We start from the raw sequence: 15,838 nt of genomic DNA on the forward strand, positions 1-15,838 counted from the left end.
GATTGTTGATAACTTCACAGAGTTTGCTCAGATGTTTGAGGAATTTATCGTGAATGTTTCTGAAAATATGCGATAAATTAAAACTTTCGCTCCAGATTCCTGTTTTTTCTTTTGGAAATAAAATGAAACATTTTCTGGTAATTTCTGGTCAGTTATGTGATGCTTTCATAAATGACACTAAAAGCTTCTCGCTTTTGTGTTTGTAACAATCTTCACCTCGCTGAGTGGGGTCACAGCCTAGCAACGCCGGGTCGTAACCGTAGCAACAGCAGCTGCAGAGTCCAGCCATGCAGTAATTGGGTTTTCTGTTGAACAGCCGGAGGAGACAAATACACTGACACTTTATCACAGAGCTTCATGCAGTGTGTGGGGTGTGTGTGTGTGTGGGGGGGGGTGTGTGTGTGTGTGAGGTGTGTGTGTGTGGTCACACTGAAACTGAGCCTGGTTTTCATGTTTGGATCATTTGAACATTGTTTTATGGCTGTTGGAACCAGAAACGCTTTCTGCTGCTGCAGGATCTCCATCCAACACATGAAGCTTTACATTCTCCTTTTTAAAAAATAGAAATTAATTTTAGTGCAGCTTGTATATCAACAAAATAAGGAATATTTTCAATTCAAAAAACATTTTTGCTGTGAAAATTATTGAATTAATTAGCCATATAAAGTTAACACCAAATACATTTATAGTTTTAATCTGTTCTTTAACCACAATACAAAAACTTTCTTGTTTCCAATGTGCTTCTTTAGGACACCAGTCACATAAAAAAGTGTGATTTGAACCACTAATCTGCTCAGTAATTCCCATTAATCATAATTTGCATGTTTTGGTATTTATTGATATTTTTCATTGAAACAGTAGAGAAAATAGTAAAACTAACATTCCAGACAGTTTGGGGGGATTTTAAACAAAATTAATTGGAATTTATCATGAAAACAATAAATCCAAATCTTATCACAATAAATGATATATGATACGAAAAAACATCGCATTCAAATACGATCTTCTAATTCATCTGCAGCAAGACTCATTTCTGCAAGAATAATGAGAAATATTCAGAATTATTGGTATTTATTGAAACTTTTCAGCAAACAAACAAGAGAATTATAAAAGTAACAATCCCAACATTAGGGACAGTTTTAAACAATATTATAAATGATAAACGATACAATAAATAGCCATGAGAAAAAATAATTTCTACATATTAAATATGACCTAATTTTTAATATGACAGAATAATTTTTGCAATAATATGCAAGATTAATGGGATAAGAATTATGTATTTTCATAATCCTGGTATTACAGTCAGATTTGGGGAATTTTAAACATCATTAATTGAAATTTATCTTGACAATGATGAATTATTTTTATCTTAACAAATGATAAACTTTATGAGAAAAACATAATTTCATGTTAAATATGATTTAATCTGAATGCAAATCAAATATGATCCTTTAATTCATCTGTATCGACTCATTTCTGCAATAATGATGAAATAAAAGCTCCAATTTCTGTAGAAACTCTGATGATCAGATGGAAAACTGGCAGCTTTTCCTGAGGCTCATTCCAGTAAAAACAGCTAATTTAACGGCTTTAATTTCATGGCTGTTGGATGAAAATGATCAGAGCAGCAGAAGGAGGCAGGATGGAGCGAGAAGGCGTTACCTGGGTGGTACAAATCATCCGTGCTCGTTCAGCCGTCTGCATTCTGCTCATGTTTCCGCTCCACAGCAGAAACACGATGAGAGGAGAGGAGGGAAGAGCTGCAGGCTCGTTAATTAGGATCTGCAGGATGTGAAGAGCAGATCGAGGAGCCAACTGCAGCAGGAAGTTCCACCGCTCAGGACCTTTTGATCTGCAGCATCCAGCCGGGGACGGAAAGAAGCTGGTGGAGGACGGCTCCGCTCCGGATCGCACGCGGCATGACGAGGCCGGCAGCGGAGAGGGCATTGCCGTGCTGCTGCTTCCTGTCGCCCCGGGGCGCCGCTCAACGCAGGTGAAGCAGCATGACGGACGGTTAGTGGAGGAAATACTGAAGACACCCAACACCCAGGAAGCAGGAAGAGAGCCTTGATTTCACTGGAAACTAGCGTCCTGGAGGAGTCATGCTGCGGGCCAGCTGATGAGCGATGAGGCTGAGGGGCGCCAGAGCCGCCGCCTCATGGCTCCTCCCACTGGATAAGCATGCAGGTCCTGCAGATCGTCAAGGAGCTGGTGTCTCCATCCAGGCACCGGGCAGCCGCGCGATTTGGAGGTGTGTCCGCTGGTTTTTAATCACCAAACGGCTACAGTTGTGTGGCTATTTGCAGTTATCCTGCATCGCATTGCGCCTCAACTCGTTTGTATATTTTATTTACCTTTTTCAATCAGAAATCATAAATTTCTCTCATTTTGGGACCAAAATTATTTATATTTCCTAATTTCTTTAAATTTCTTCTTTTTTTGTAACTTTCTTTTTTATATTTAAGCATTTAATTTGTGGTCGATTAAAACGGCAATATTCTAAATAATTTCCACAATTTCACAAAAAAAAGTTTTATGCTCTCTTGAGAAAGTTTTTGGATTTACCAAAAACAAATTAATACACTAAAAGGAAACATGTTTCCCATCCACTGGTGACTCTGTGCCTTACCAGAGGCACCAAAATTCACTTTTTTTTTAACATGGTCTAGTTTGCACTCTCTGCTTCCTGTTTATTAACATCTGTTGATGAAATTTCGCTCTGTGTTGATTCGTTCAAACCAGCAGATGGAAATGCGACTATTTCTCGTTTGTCTTTGCGACATTTTAAAAGTGACGATTGGATGGAAACATGGCGGCTGTTTGTTTTTGAGCCACTTTAAGGTGGACTTGCTGGTTGTCGAGTTTCCTCATCCTTTCTAAATGGCGTTTTGTTTTTTTCTGAAGGAATATCTAAATTTAAGTTTGTTTTTTGAAAACAAAAGGTTGCTGCTAAAATTGTCCGTGTCTTCTCCGGTCCGTCCGCTGCTTCACCCAGGGACTCTTTGGCTTTAATGGAGCTGGACAGAAATCTGTCCGTCTTGTTTTGTGTCTGTGGGAACAGACAGCTGGTAGCTGCTGTTGGTGAAGAGAAAAACTAATTTCTTCTTTCCATAACGTCTCTGTGAGATCTCACCATCAGTGTTTTATTTAAATCCAGAGCCTGGTGAGTGAATGCGCTTAGATTTAACAGTGAAATTAATCGTTTTGTGCTGCAGAGGTCGTCGCTCTGTCGTTTGTCTGAATGAAGTGGACCTGTCCCCCGGAGACGGCCGTGTTGCTGCAGGACGCGTCTCCGTCTGGGTTGTAGATGGTTTTGTGTGGCGTTTCTCTGGTGTTTGATAAATGATGGAGCTGCTGCTGATGGGACGCTGTGACCTCGACTCAACCAAACCGGATGATTCCAATACGACTTTTACAGCTTATTATTTGTCCTAAATGTCATTTATTGAGTTTGATTGTTGAAAAATACAAATTATGAGGATTAATTTCACACAGAGGGATGTTTTTAAAGCCATTAGTTCTGTTAATGGTGATAATTTAGCTAATAAAAACTCAAATCAACTTCTACAGTAATTTAAATTTAGTTTTTTCTCTTTGTTTTTACACATAAAAATGTGAGGCATGAATTTATCAATACTTGGCAGACATTTGTCTTCTTGCCACTTGTAAGCCTGTTGCAATAATCAGTAAATCAATTAACAGGACAAATTAAAAACAACTCAATAATTTCCATTTGTATAATCTTTTTTTTTTTTACTCACATTTATCTTTCCACTAAAGGGTAGATAAACAATTTTGTTTAGAGACTTTATTTTATGTGTTTTATTTATTTTGGATATTTAAATGTCTTAAAAGCTCCAGTTTGTCTGAAATGAAAGTTTATTGATCTTAATTATTACCACTTAAAAATGGTCTCAAAACGATATTGTTTATCGCAATAATTTTTGGCACAGTTTTTTCATCCACCATCATTGTTTATCATGACAGGATATAAAGTTTGGATATCTGGAGTTCTGACCTCTGCAGCTCCTCCAGAGTCACTGTGATTGGACTGGTCAGATCTCTTGTTTTGTATAAAGTTGGGAAAGGAAGCTGCTGGGAGCACGCCTCGTTTCTCAACAATCCCTGTTGGAGGCTTACTGCTGCTTAGTGGAGCTCAGCCCTCATTAACTCCACCTGGACTTAGGATCAGGAGATCCAGCAGAGGATCAAGCTGCAGCACAAACTCAGTTGTTTGTTAGAAAGCAGATGGATTTTAAACGTCATTTCAGGACATTTAACGGCCTCACAGCTAGAGAAGGAATCAGAGTTGTTAACTTCACAAGCAACACCTGATAGTCCGGTTGATTTGGTTTGATTTTGGACCAAAGTTTCAACATTTGCTCCATTTCCAGCTTCTGTGGTTCTTTCTCTCTGCTCTGAGTCAAACCTGTTCCCCTCCTGGCCTGTGGGGGCGCTGCACCAAGAACCACTGAAGGTTCTTGGACACAAAAACCTCCAAAACTTTGTTATTCTCCAAATGGATATAGAAATGGAGGCGTCAGATTTTAGTGGTTGGAGAATTTCAAAAGAGCATGAGCCATTTCCTCTCGCTAATGAAAGACTGTTTGGTTTGGTTGTATTTACCCAGAATGCCCTGCGCTGTAGTCCACTTCCTGTTTTTGAAGCGGCCATGTTCTTCAACTTATTTCAGCTTATGTCCTCTGTTTTACCCAATAAGAGCAAAAGGATTTAACATGCAGTATACTAAGCATTTTTCTTAATATTTATTTTATTTTTACAGAAGTCTCTAGTTTAAAATCAAAATAACAATTATGGATATAACCTACTGTTCAAGTATCTGCAGATAATTTGATAAATTATGTCTGAAATGTGGTGGTGAATAATTAATTGCTTTGAACGTCGTATAGTTTAATTAGAAGTGTTTCAGCTGCTTTTTCTAAACCCCGCCTTCTCTGTTACATCATCTTCCATCTGAGCCTCACTAGCAGAACAGGCTGCATGAATCTAATAAACAGGAAGCTGCAGCAGCCATTGCAGTCTCTCTTTTACTGTGAAAATCATAGTAATAGATGGAAAACCTTAATTGATAAGATTAATAATATTGCCTGATTTTTTTACGTTTTCCATCAAAAACAGATAGTTCTGTTTTAACTTGGGGCAGAAATGATCTGATCTGAATTTCAGACTGAAATATTACAATGTGGATATGAATATCTTATAAAAAATAAACAGTTTAAGAAACAGGAGGTTTGATTTTTACTTCAATAAAGTGTTGAACAAAGAGCTGGCAGCTGAAAGCATGTCATAGATTTCTAATAAATAACCTTACTGCAGCATTTTGGGGTTTTGATCCCAAATAAACAGGAAATGACTTTAAATGACCCAAAACTCCCAAACTGCTGAGATGTTGCCTGGAGATAAATCCATCGCTTCGTTTCCGGGGTCTGAACTCCTCCTCATTGAACATTTTGATAGTTTTTGGATGTTTCATCATTGTTTTATGTGTAAAATTTTGATTATTCTGGTCTCTGCAGATCATCTTGTTTTCTGCATTTTTCCGCAGCAGTCGGACAGAACCGAGCTTGGAGTATTTATTGACTGCAGCAGCGTTTTTCATGGTGCGTTGTGCTCCATCTCTGGGCGCTAAGCGAGTTAGCAGGCGTGTGTGAATGAAATATGGATGCTGGTCAGGAACAGTGGAAACCTTGCAGCTGCCTGCTGACATCTCTGCTCAGCTTGTCTGTTGTTCCTTAAGGCCAGACCTGCTGTTTATTCTCCAAGGATTGCTTTTATATTTATATTGATCCCTGTTTACTCCTGACTTATTCAATTATGCATCAGATGCCTGCAGATCATGAAACATCACACAAAGAATTTGTTAATATTTTGCTTCTCAGCTTAATGCGAACACAGCAGCTCATTGGGGGCCGTTTGCAAAGTTGCAGTTGAAAATGAACAGCAATAATTTGGATTATTTCGCCAGTCACGAGAGAAAAAATGGGGGTTAATTTTTTTCAAAGCTCTTATTTCATCATGTTATTTATTAATTTATAAACAAACCAAAGTTAGCAACCTAACTATTTAGCTGCAAACTACGTAAGTACTTAATCATTTAGCTAGCTTAGAGCTAATTATTTAATATTTAGCTAGCTCACTAAATATTTATGAAGCTACATATTTAACTTGCTAACTAAATATATTACTCTGAGCTAGCTAAATCTTTAGCTTAGGAACTAAATATTTTGATTTGAACTAGTTAAATATGTAGCTTATAAATTTTGATAGCTCACTATTTATGGAACTAAATATTTAGCTTAGGCTGAATATCCATCTCAGATTTAGTTAGGCATTTAGATAGCTCTGAGCTAGCTAAATATTTAGCTAAATATTTATAAGCTCACTAGATATTTAGCTCTGAGCTAGTTAGATGTGCAGTTTGCTAAGAGCTAGCTTAATATTTAGTTAATGAACTAATATTTCACTCTGAGCTTGTTAAATGCTTATTTAGCTCTGAGCTAACTAAATCTTTAGCTTACTAATTATATTCTTACCTTCCAACTAACTATTTACCATGCCAACTAAATATTTGGTTTGGTGCTAGACTCTTAGCTAGAGCGATATATTTCGTATATAACATAAAAATGTAACCCTCAAGGTTTTGTCTGAAAAAAGTTACCCAAATTAATGCTGTTAAATTTTGTGTGTAACTTTCCAAACTGCACCACGTAGCAGCCAATCTGAGAAGCCTGACCTTGTTTAAGTGACCTTTGTGCAACAACAGCTTGTGACCTTGTCACACGTGGGCGAAGAACAAGGTTTCAGCCCATCTGATGCCTCCGGTGGTCCAGACCCTCAAACTGCTGCCTCCCCCACCGAGGCCAGGGTGTGGAGCTTAAATAAAACAGATTTATTTCTGATCTAATGCTTGAAGTCATTAGGTCAGATTTAGTTTCTGTAGCAGAGAATCTCTGGTCTGCTTCAACTTCCTGTTTCCTGTTAGTGAGCAGAATTATAAGATTAAAGCTCAAATGACACCAACATTAGCTGTGCTGCTTTTCCTGACAAAAAGAAGAAGAAATAATTGAAAGTTGATCTGTTTGCTGCAGAGGAACAGTGAAAGTTTTTATGTCTGTCCTACAATAAATGGAGATTAAAGTTGTTTTTACTTAACATAAACAGATAAAATGATTATTTTTCTCCTAAAATCTGAACACAACACCCAATTCCTCTTCACTTAGCTTCTTTAATAATAAATAACTGTGTAAATCTCTTTTAATACATTTTCCACAGTCGTTTTAAAATATTTATATGGACATCGCTTTAGTTTCCAGTCATTACTTTCTGAATATTTTAATAAATAAATTCAGAAAAGACTATTTGTTTTAAAAACTGAAAACAAATCATTTAAAAATAAATATTAAGTAGAAAAAAATGTATGTTAAATATGTTTGTAAGATGTATTTAAACATAAAAAATAGTACTGGGAAAAAATGGTTAAATGAAAAATCTGCAGAATGTGCCAATGTTTTCATCCGATTAATTATAATAGTATTATACTATTACTAAAATAATTATTAGCTGCAGCCCTAAACTGATATACTGTATGTCTTTATGAATAATTTTGCGTTTGACTGTAATCTTTATTTTTGATTTAGAATCTAACTGTACTTTCTTAATCATTTGAGGAAAATTTTGTTGCTGTTTATTTTTTATTATTTCACTGATAAGATATTTTCCCTTGTTGTCAGTTAATTTACCTGCCAATGGACCGAGGACTCTTTCAATATTAAGGAATTATTTACGTAAAACAAGCCTCTATATCTTGCTGAAAAGTTACTTTTAAGTTGGTTTTATTTCAAGTTTACTAAGATATTTGCACTAGAAACTACACCAAAAATATTTAGTAAGATTTTGTGTTTTTACAGTGTGTTTGTGTTAAAAACGTTTGTAGTCAATTCAGCATTTCTTTTCTGTATCAACTGGTATCAGCCAATACTAAACAGATATCGGTATCAGATGTGAAAAAATTGAATCTGCATTTTCTGCAGTAGAATTGAAGTTTTTTTTTTCAGCAGCAGGATCAGGGATCTTTACGCCGGCCGGCCTTCGTCTGGTCCGGCTGCGGTCCTGGATCAGTTCAGAGGGATCCGCTGCTCTGATGCAGCAGATGAAGCTCAGATTAGAGCAGAACTCCTTCCTTCTCTCAGATCTGTGAAACGCCTCATCACGCCGCCTCTTAACGAGCTTTTAACGGCAGCTCTTCATCATGCAGCTGTCATCAGTAGAAAAAAAAGAAGCAAAACAGAAAAGTTTCTGGATGTTTTTATCCTGCTGGGAGCTGATAAATCTCCAGTCCGGTCCTGCTTGGTTCTGAAAGCGGCTCGTTGTGGTGTGGAGTGGGAGTGGGGGGGAATGCAGCAAGTGGGAGCGACTCTGAAACGGCAGCATTGTGACAGCAGCGGCTCTGATCTCACTTCTCTCTGCCCCGCGCTGCTGCTTCCTCCCTTTGTGTCGGAGCGGCGTTCAGCGCCGATGGCGTGAGGCGGTTCGTGTTTCTGACTCTGCGGATCGGCCGCAACCAGGATCGATGCGGGCCAAGGCTCGTATGCTGGACGACCCGCTGGACAACTTTAAAAGAGGTAACGCCTGAGGAGCTCCAGGGCATTCCTGCAGGGTCAAAGTTCATCTGTCTGATAGGATGTTTGATGTTCTGCTTTTAAATGAGGCTCATTGTGCAGATCTTATCTCAACTGACCTCAACTCGCAGATTTAGAAACTTTTGCATGTGGGAATGATAAATGTAAATGTGATGTAGTGCTGCAGTGTGTGATGTGTTCACACTTCACCTTCAGATGTAAAACTCTGGTGACAGAATGCAGATAATGAGGAAGCGTGAAAGCTGACAGTTTCTGGATCAGATTTAATCCTGCTGAACGCTAAATTATAGTTTTAATCCCAATAAAAGAGCCCAGATCTCCTCTCATGGTTGCTGGAAAAGTTCCTCAGGAATTCTCAGGTAGATTGTTATTTTAACACCTTGTTGTTTGAGATGATAGAAACTAGTGGTGGGAATTACTTTTTTTACCCCTCCAGGGTCTTTTGTGGCTCTGGTGCCCCTTATATGACAGCAGGCTGACAGGAAACGGGGAAGGAGAGGAGGGAAGACATACGGCCGCGTCGAGGACTCAAGGTCTCCAAATATGGGTCGCGCTAACCGCTACGCCACCACGGCACGCCCCGTGTTCACAATTATTTCTCCTTTAATGGTGTGCATTAATGCTTGCTTTGCAAGTCAAAATGACAAATGAAGACGTTGAAACTTATTTTTTGCATGTAGACGTAATTACTCCCTTTCTCCATTTTGTCATGAAGCTGTCACAGAGAGAGCGCCATATTTCTACAAACAGCCTCCTCTGTGGACGAGGACGTTGAAATTTCCTTACAGGAGTTTTTAGCCATTTGACAGGCTTTGTTAGTTATTATTGAAAAATCCTAAAAATGTGCCGCATTCATGCAAAACCGATCGTGGAAGCGGATTTCTGCATGAAACATGGCAACAAACTTCTGACCAATCACAGCGTATTGGTCTACCTTAGCCTGTAGCTTAGCGCCGTTCATTTATGATGTTTACGAAGTAATCTTCGTTTTCACCGATATGAGCTCGGTTAAGCTAATTAACATCAGTCTTCTTGGACTGATCTAAAAACTAAAATAAGTCCAAATGTTTGTTGGAGCCGGTTGAATCTCCCTCTTTCATCTCTGTAGCTGTCGCGCTATTGTGGTGCTGTATGCGCATGCGTGCGTTCTGCTACTGGCTGCGTGATGACGTCCCGCGTAGACACAAAATGGAGGCCGACCGACTGATTTGATTTTGGGACGTTTTAAAAACATAATGAGAACATTATGTTTTTATGTGAGTTGATTTTTTTCCCTCCCATTTAACGGTGGATCTGCGTTCCCACCGTTAAATCACTAAAACTAGTTTAGACTCGCATTACTGCATAGGACGCATCTATAAACCTCCTGCTTCATTTTCCCCTAAAAAAATATGTTTATTTTTTAAAAATATTTTAGTCTTAAAATATTTAGGTTTTTCTGAAATTTCAAAAAAACAGTAACTAAAGCATAAACCTGATTGGTTTGCCTCTGAAAGCATCAATTGTGTTTTATTTCCTGCTGTTATTCTGCTGTACATTTGTCTTATTTTATTGCCAGTTTGAAAAATATCCCCTGTAGAGATGCACCAAATTATAGCAGGTTGTGCAAAATGACAAAAACAAAGTCCTGCTTGGCTGCTGCGTCCGGTGGCATATTATATTTCATTCAAATTCTGCATAGCACCAATATATCTGACCTGTTGGAGGAATTTCCCATTGATAATGTTTACTTTTAGTCACTGAGCATCTCAGAGGTTATGATGAAAGAAGCTAAAGCAAAGAAGCAGAAAAGTCTGGTTAATTATGACCAATAATAATCCCTGATATCCTGCTGTCTGGTTTCTCTGTCTGGAGTTTGAAAGGTTGAAGTTTTAAAAGTCAAATAAGCTTAACACCGTTTTATTTCATGTTTCTGACTAAATTAAAATAACTAAAGATTAGCATTTGCAGAGTTTAGATTAACAGAAAACTAATTAATATGTTTTCTTCAGTTTGAATTATCCAGTCAAATTCTGTAAATGGTTCTAATACTTTAGCCTCCAAGGAACAGATTTTTGTTAAATACATTAAACTTGAGATATTGATTGCAAACTAAAGAAATAATTTTAGTAAATACCTTGGATACTAAATGTTTATTTCTGACAGGATGTTCTTAAAAATGCGGGTTAGCCTTAAATACCTTAATTACTCTTCCTAAATTTTGTCACGACAGAACTATTTAATCTGGCATTATACGTATTTTTGACTTTATTGCAGGAATTTTTCTGTCGTTCAAAAGTTTTTGCATTCAAACATTGTCATTGTGTTCTGTGACTCATGACAGTTGAAGCTAATGCTAACTAGCTGCTAATATACCCTTGCTAGCCGTTTAGCTAGCTAACTTTTTTTTGCAAGTGCGAAGTTATTGCCAGTTATTTGGACGACATTGACTCTCGCCAGAGGTTAACTTTTGAAAACGCGTTTTATGTGATTTCTATCTCTTTAAAAACATAATAAGATATTTTTTTGTCTCATTATGTTAGAGAAGAGATGCTGTTTCTGAATTGATTTTGTAGCTCTGGCAGTTAAAGGCTTTCGTAACGGCAGGTCTGTTTAGTTTTTTCAGTCTTAAATTGAATTCAAGGGGGCATAAAACCTGCAGATATTCTGCATGAATAAGTCGTTCCCTGAAGCAGCTGAAGCTTTGTTGGGTTGATTCATCTGACCCGTTTTGGTTCTGCAGAAAGTGGGTTATGCTCTGAAAGTTCTGAATGTTCTGTGTGGAGGTCCGAGGTCCAAACCAGGCGCTATTCCTACCACTTTATTTAAAATGTCACGCTGCCTCAAACGCAGAAGCAGAACCGAAACGCTTCGGCTTCCAGGTTAAACTCATCCAGATCCGGTTCTAGTTTTAACAACTAAAGGTACTGACTGGACCGGCCGATCGGTTCTGGTCATCTGGATGGGTCGCTCGTACAGTAGCTGACGGTGGAGGTTCTGAAGAACCGAGCCGCTACTTCAGGTGACGTTTACCTGCTGATGGTTGAGAGAAAGCATCAGAACTTCCTCTCTGTGGACGCTTTCAGTTCCGCTTCAGGAGGAACCAGAACCCGACTCACGTGTTGAAGCTGCAAAACTTTTGGATCCACTCGTCTGATGGAACTCGATCCTGATCACTTACAGCTGCGACCTCTGACCTCTGCAGATAAGCCGGTTGCATCAATGTGAGTCGTTAAAGTGATGCTACAGATTCACTTTATTTTGGTAAATTAGCAACATTACAAAAATGAAGACAAAACTAAATTCTACGTTACGAACCAGTAATTTACTAAAAAAAAAGGCTGATATATATATAATTCTGTAACTTTACATTTTAAGACTCTCCGAAAAGCAAATCATTTGAGATCATCATTCAATTCGATCCAAATTTTCATGCCGATAACTGAAACATATCTAGATTTAATTTACTTTCCTATTTAGCATGTTCAAATTTCAACGAACCTCAAATTATATTTACTTTCTCAACTTTCTAAGTTTCAGAAGGTAGACTTTTGTACATTATTTCTTCACATGTTTAAGTCTTACTTTGAATAAAAGGTTTTCTAGTTGGCTCACAATATCCCATTTTATTAATAACTGTTAAAGATTTTTTTTGTAACTTAGCTAATATATTAATGGTCGTTATATTTCTGAGCTTCACTATAGTTTAGTGTGCAAACGTTTGCAGGTCATATTTTTTTGTTTCTCTAGAATATTTTGCTAATTTTCAGAATGAATCAAAGAAAAAATCTGTGAAATTATTGAGCATGGTTTCATTTTTTTATGCTGGAGCAATTTGTGTCCAGTTTCAGTTTAGTGGCTGAACCTCAGAGTATCGGCCTCTGTGGGAAACATTTCATTATTATTCATCGGATGAAACATCCTGAAAACTTATTTAAACATTAAAAAAAACTCCAGTCTGGTCTCCATGGGAACCACCAGGCCTCCAGGGCTGGGAATCCCAGAAGAAGAAGAAAAAACTTCACTGTATTTGTTTGTTTGCCCCAGATCGTTTCTCTCTCTCTCTCACACACACACACACACACACACACACACACACACACACACCATCCTGTCATAAAAATGCCAACCGGCTCAATAAGGAGCGTGTTTGTTTCCTCCCGCTGGACCCTGGAGACCCGGACAGGAAGTCAGAGAGCAACTCGAATAAAAGTCCGAAACGGGTCGGAGGAGCAGAACCGGAGCCAGTTTGTTCAAGTTAGTCCAGTTAGAGGAACCAGTGGTCCAGTAACATCAGAACTGGGCTCAGAGAAATGTTCTGGAGAGTGAAATAAGCCTGTCGCAATCAGCAATTAAAGGCATCATAAATTAAAATGAGCTTGAAAGTTTTCATTCTGATGATTAATATTGTTTTGACGGGAAATTTTAATTACAGAGATTCGTAATCCATTTTATTTATGGTTCTGGTTGTGTTTGGTTTTTATTTATTGTTTATGGTTGTTGCGTTTTATATTGGATGTTTAAAATGTCTCCCAGTTCCAGAAGGTTCTTTATTAAATTAAGTTTATTGGTCTGTGAGAGAACAAACTTCCTTTATTGTGTCACAAAACAACAATATTATCGTTTATCGCAATAATTACTGGAGCAGTTTATCGTGACAAGTCGAGATGAAACATAAAAGTTTCATCCGTCCGTCCTCAGTTGATATAAATTCATTCAATCTGATCAGGATCTTCTTAATGTTTCTCAGGTTCTAAATAAATGTCTAAATAACTAAATAAATTTTACTGCCTGATGTGAGAAATAAAACCTTGAAGGTTTAGATTTTTCCTTCGTCTCCCTGCAGGAAGCCGTGATTTATCCTCGGCCTCCATTAACACATCATAAACACAACATGACCCCACTCAACATCCTCCGTGTTTAGCGCCGCGCCGATCAGGAAGTGCTTGAGAAACTCTGAGCTGCTGGTCGGGCCGACTCTCTGCGGCCGTGACAGGAAAATGATCCGACGGGTCGAGGATGGAGAACCACAGGCAGGAACTCTGCAGCTCACCAATCCATCAGAAACCGATCCGATTTCTCAATGTCTGGCTTAAGCAGATTTCATTTCTATTAAAGTCTTAAACCTAATTTTTATTTTCACTTCTTCTCTGTAAATGTTTCATGTTTCAAGGACCGATCCGATATTGATATCTGTATCGGTCCCGTTTGTGAGACAATGTTCCGGATCCATAAGTGCAAATCTATTTAGTCTAATTCTAACCTTTGTTATTTATTCAACATTATATTTTGCATTCCTAACTGCTTTTGCCAGCAGTTTGTTGCATTTTATTTTTACTTGTTTGTAGTTCTGAGTTTATAAGCAATAAATCAATTTATCACATAATAAATTTAAATGAGGTCAATAGTTTCCATTTGCATGTTTTATAGTTCTTCTCTTTTCTGTCGTTCTTCAGTCTGGTGTTTTTGGTTTCAACTAGGCCTTTTTTTGAAGAATAATTTTGTTTACAGAGGTTTTATCATTTATTTTATTAGTTGTTGTGTTTATTTATTTTAGAAATCTAAAATATCTTCCAGTTCCAGTGTTAAATGTTCATTAGAAAGTAAAGTTTATTGATCTTTGAGAATGTTTCTTCTATTATTACCTCAAATATCAATTTTGTTTGATTTTGTTAATGTGGATAAGAAAAAGAGGGCAAGTTGGTGCAGAGTTAGAAAGTAAATTTGTAATTCAGTACATTTATGTCTGTGTTTGGGAAAAAAAGTTTCTGTGTCAATACCAAGCCTCAGATATCGATATTATATTCCTTTATTTAATCAGGTAAACCCCGTTGAGATCTAGATCTCATTTTCAAGAGGGACCTGAAACAAACTTCACTCCCCGTCGGGGAATCGAACCCCGGTCTCCCGCGTGACAGGCGGAGATACTCACCACTATACTAACGAGGAGAACAATGTTGAGAGTGGAAAAAAGAGGATCAATGCATTCCTACTTTAAAAAAATAAATTACAAGTGACAGAAAACGCTTTAAAAATGTGGCTTTTATTCCAGTCATCCTTCCTGTCAGCTGTACGAGACGTTTTGCTTAATTACAGGAACGTGGCTTAGTAATTTTTGTTATTTTTTGTGTTGGAGTATTTCATTCTCGTTGTATTACAACTTTATTCTTGCAATGAAACAGAATAAAATATCTTATCCTGACCGGTGTATTTTGTTATAGATCTTGATCTGAAGTTTTGACCAAACAGTTGCAGACTCCTATGGTGAATTAGCTGTTTTTCTGAACTGTAATTTATCTTTTTTTTCTCTTTGTCTGCAGCTTCTGATCAGGATGCGGCGCTGAAACTGGATCAGGAACGGGCCGAAATCGTCGCCAAATATGACAAGGTAACGGCTGAACTCCCTCTGCAGCTTCAGCTGCTGCATTTCTTTCCGGCTTCGTAAAAGCCCCGCGGTCAGCGCCGCCATAAATCTGGGCCAGATTGCGTGTAAAACACAATGATAACAGCAGGAGCTTCACAGGACGCGCCGCCGCTCACATGGCTGTAAAATCAGCGTTTGAGAGGCGGCGGCCCCAGATGAGGCTTGGCTGATGGAAACGCAGCGCGGAAAACGCTCAGAGTGAGACCTCCCGGCTGGAGCAGAGCCATAGAAAACAACATTAATCTGAGCAGAGAGCTGACCAATCACAGAGCTGAACTGAACTTCTTAAAAGAGAAATTTGTTTTAGTTTAAGAAAATAATGAACTGGAATAAAATAAAATGTAATTAGAAGTTTTCTTCTGCAGAATTCACAATAAAACAAGGATCAAATTTTATTATTTATTTTTATTTAAACCTATTAAAATATCAAATCATCCATTGATTCTTTTTTTCTGACCATCCATCCATCCATCCATCCATCAGCAGTGAAGAGTCCATGATGGAGATCAGAGTAAAAGTTCTAGATCCAGATCGGATCAGATCAGTTCGTCTTCAGTGATCTTTGTTGTGTTTCTCCAGCTGGGATCCATCTGAGTTAAAACCTGATCCACTCAGAACCCGGTCAACCCGGAGCTCACCAGGAACCAGACTGTAACAGAAATAATTCCTGTCAGGTTTTCTCCTGTGGTGGAAGGAAAGCTTCATGAGTTTCGTTATTTATTTAAAATTGTGAGTTTCTGCTGAGCCAGCCCTGAACATGCTGGCAGGGCAA

The 15,838-nt window shown here is 38.1% G+C and overlaps 1 long non-coding RNA gene and 1 other non-coding gene across 2 annotated transcripts in view; one reads left to right on the forward strand and one right to left on the reverse strand.

Annotated features, from left to right (window-relative positions):
- Window positions 1-15,091, forward strand: part of LOC114160615 (uncharacterized) — a 33,167-nt gene extending 18,076 nt beyond the window's left edge. The window contains exon 3 of the long non-coding RNA XR_003598806.1: window positions 14,963-15,091. This is a non-coding gene — a long non-coding RNA (uncharacterized LOC114160615). The remainder of the gene's footprint in view (window positions 1-14,962) is intronic.
- On the reverse strand, window positions 14,520-14,591 carry trnad-guc (transfer RNA aspartic acid (anticodon GUC)). Its single transcript has one exon. It is a non-coding gene; the product is annotated as a tRNA-Asp (tRNA).
- Window positions 15,092-15,838: the final 747 nt, after the last annotated feature.

The sequence above is a fragment of the Xiphophorus couchianus genome, chromosome 17, assembly GCF_001444195.1.
Source record: "Xiphophorus couchianus chromosome 17, X_couchianus-1.0, whole genome shotgun sequence".
Lineage (NCBI taxonomy): Eukaryota > Metazoa > Chordata > Actinopteri > Cyprinodontiformes > Poeciliidae > Xiphophorus > Xiphophorus couchianus.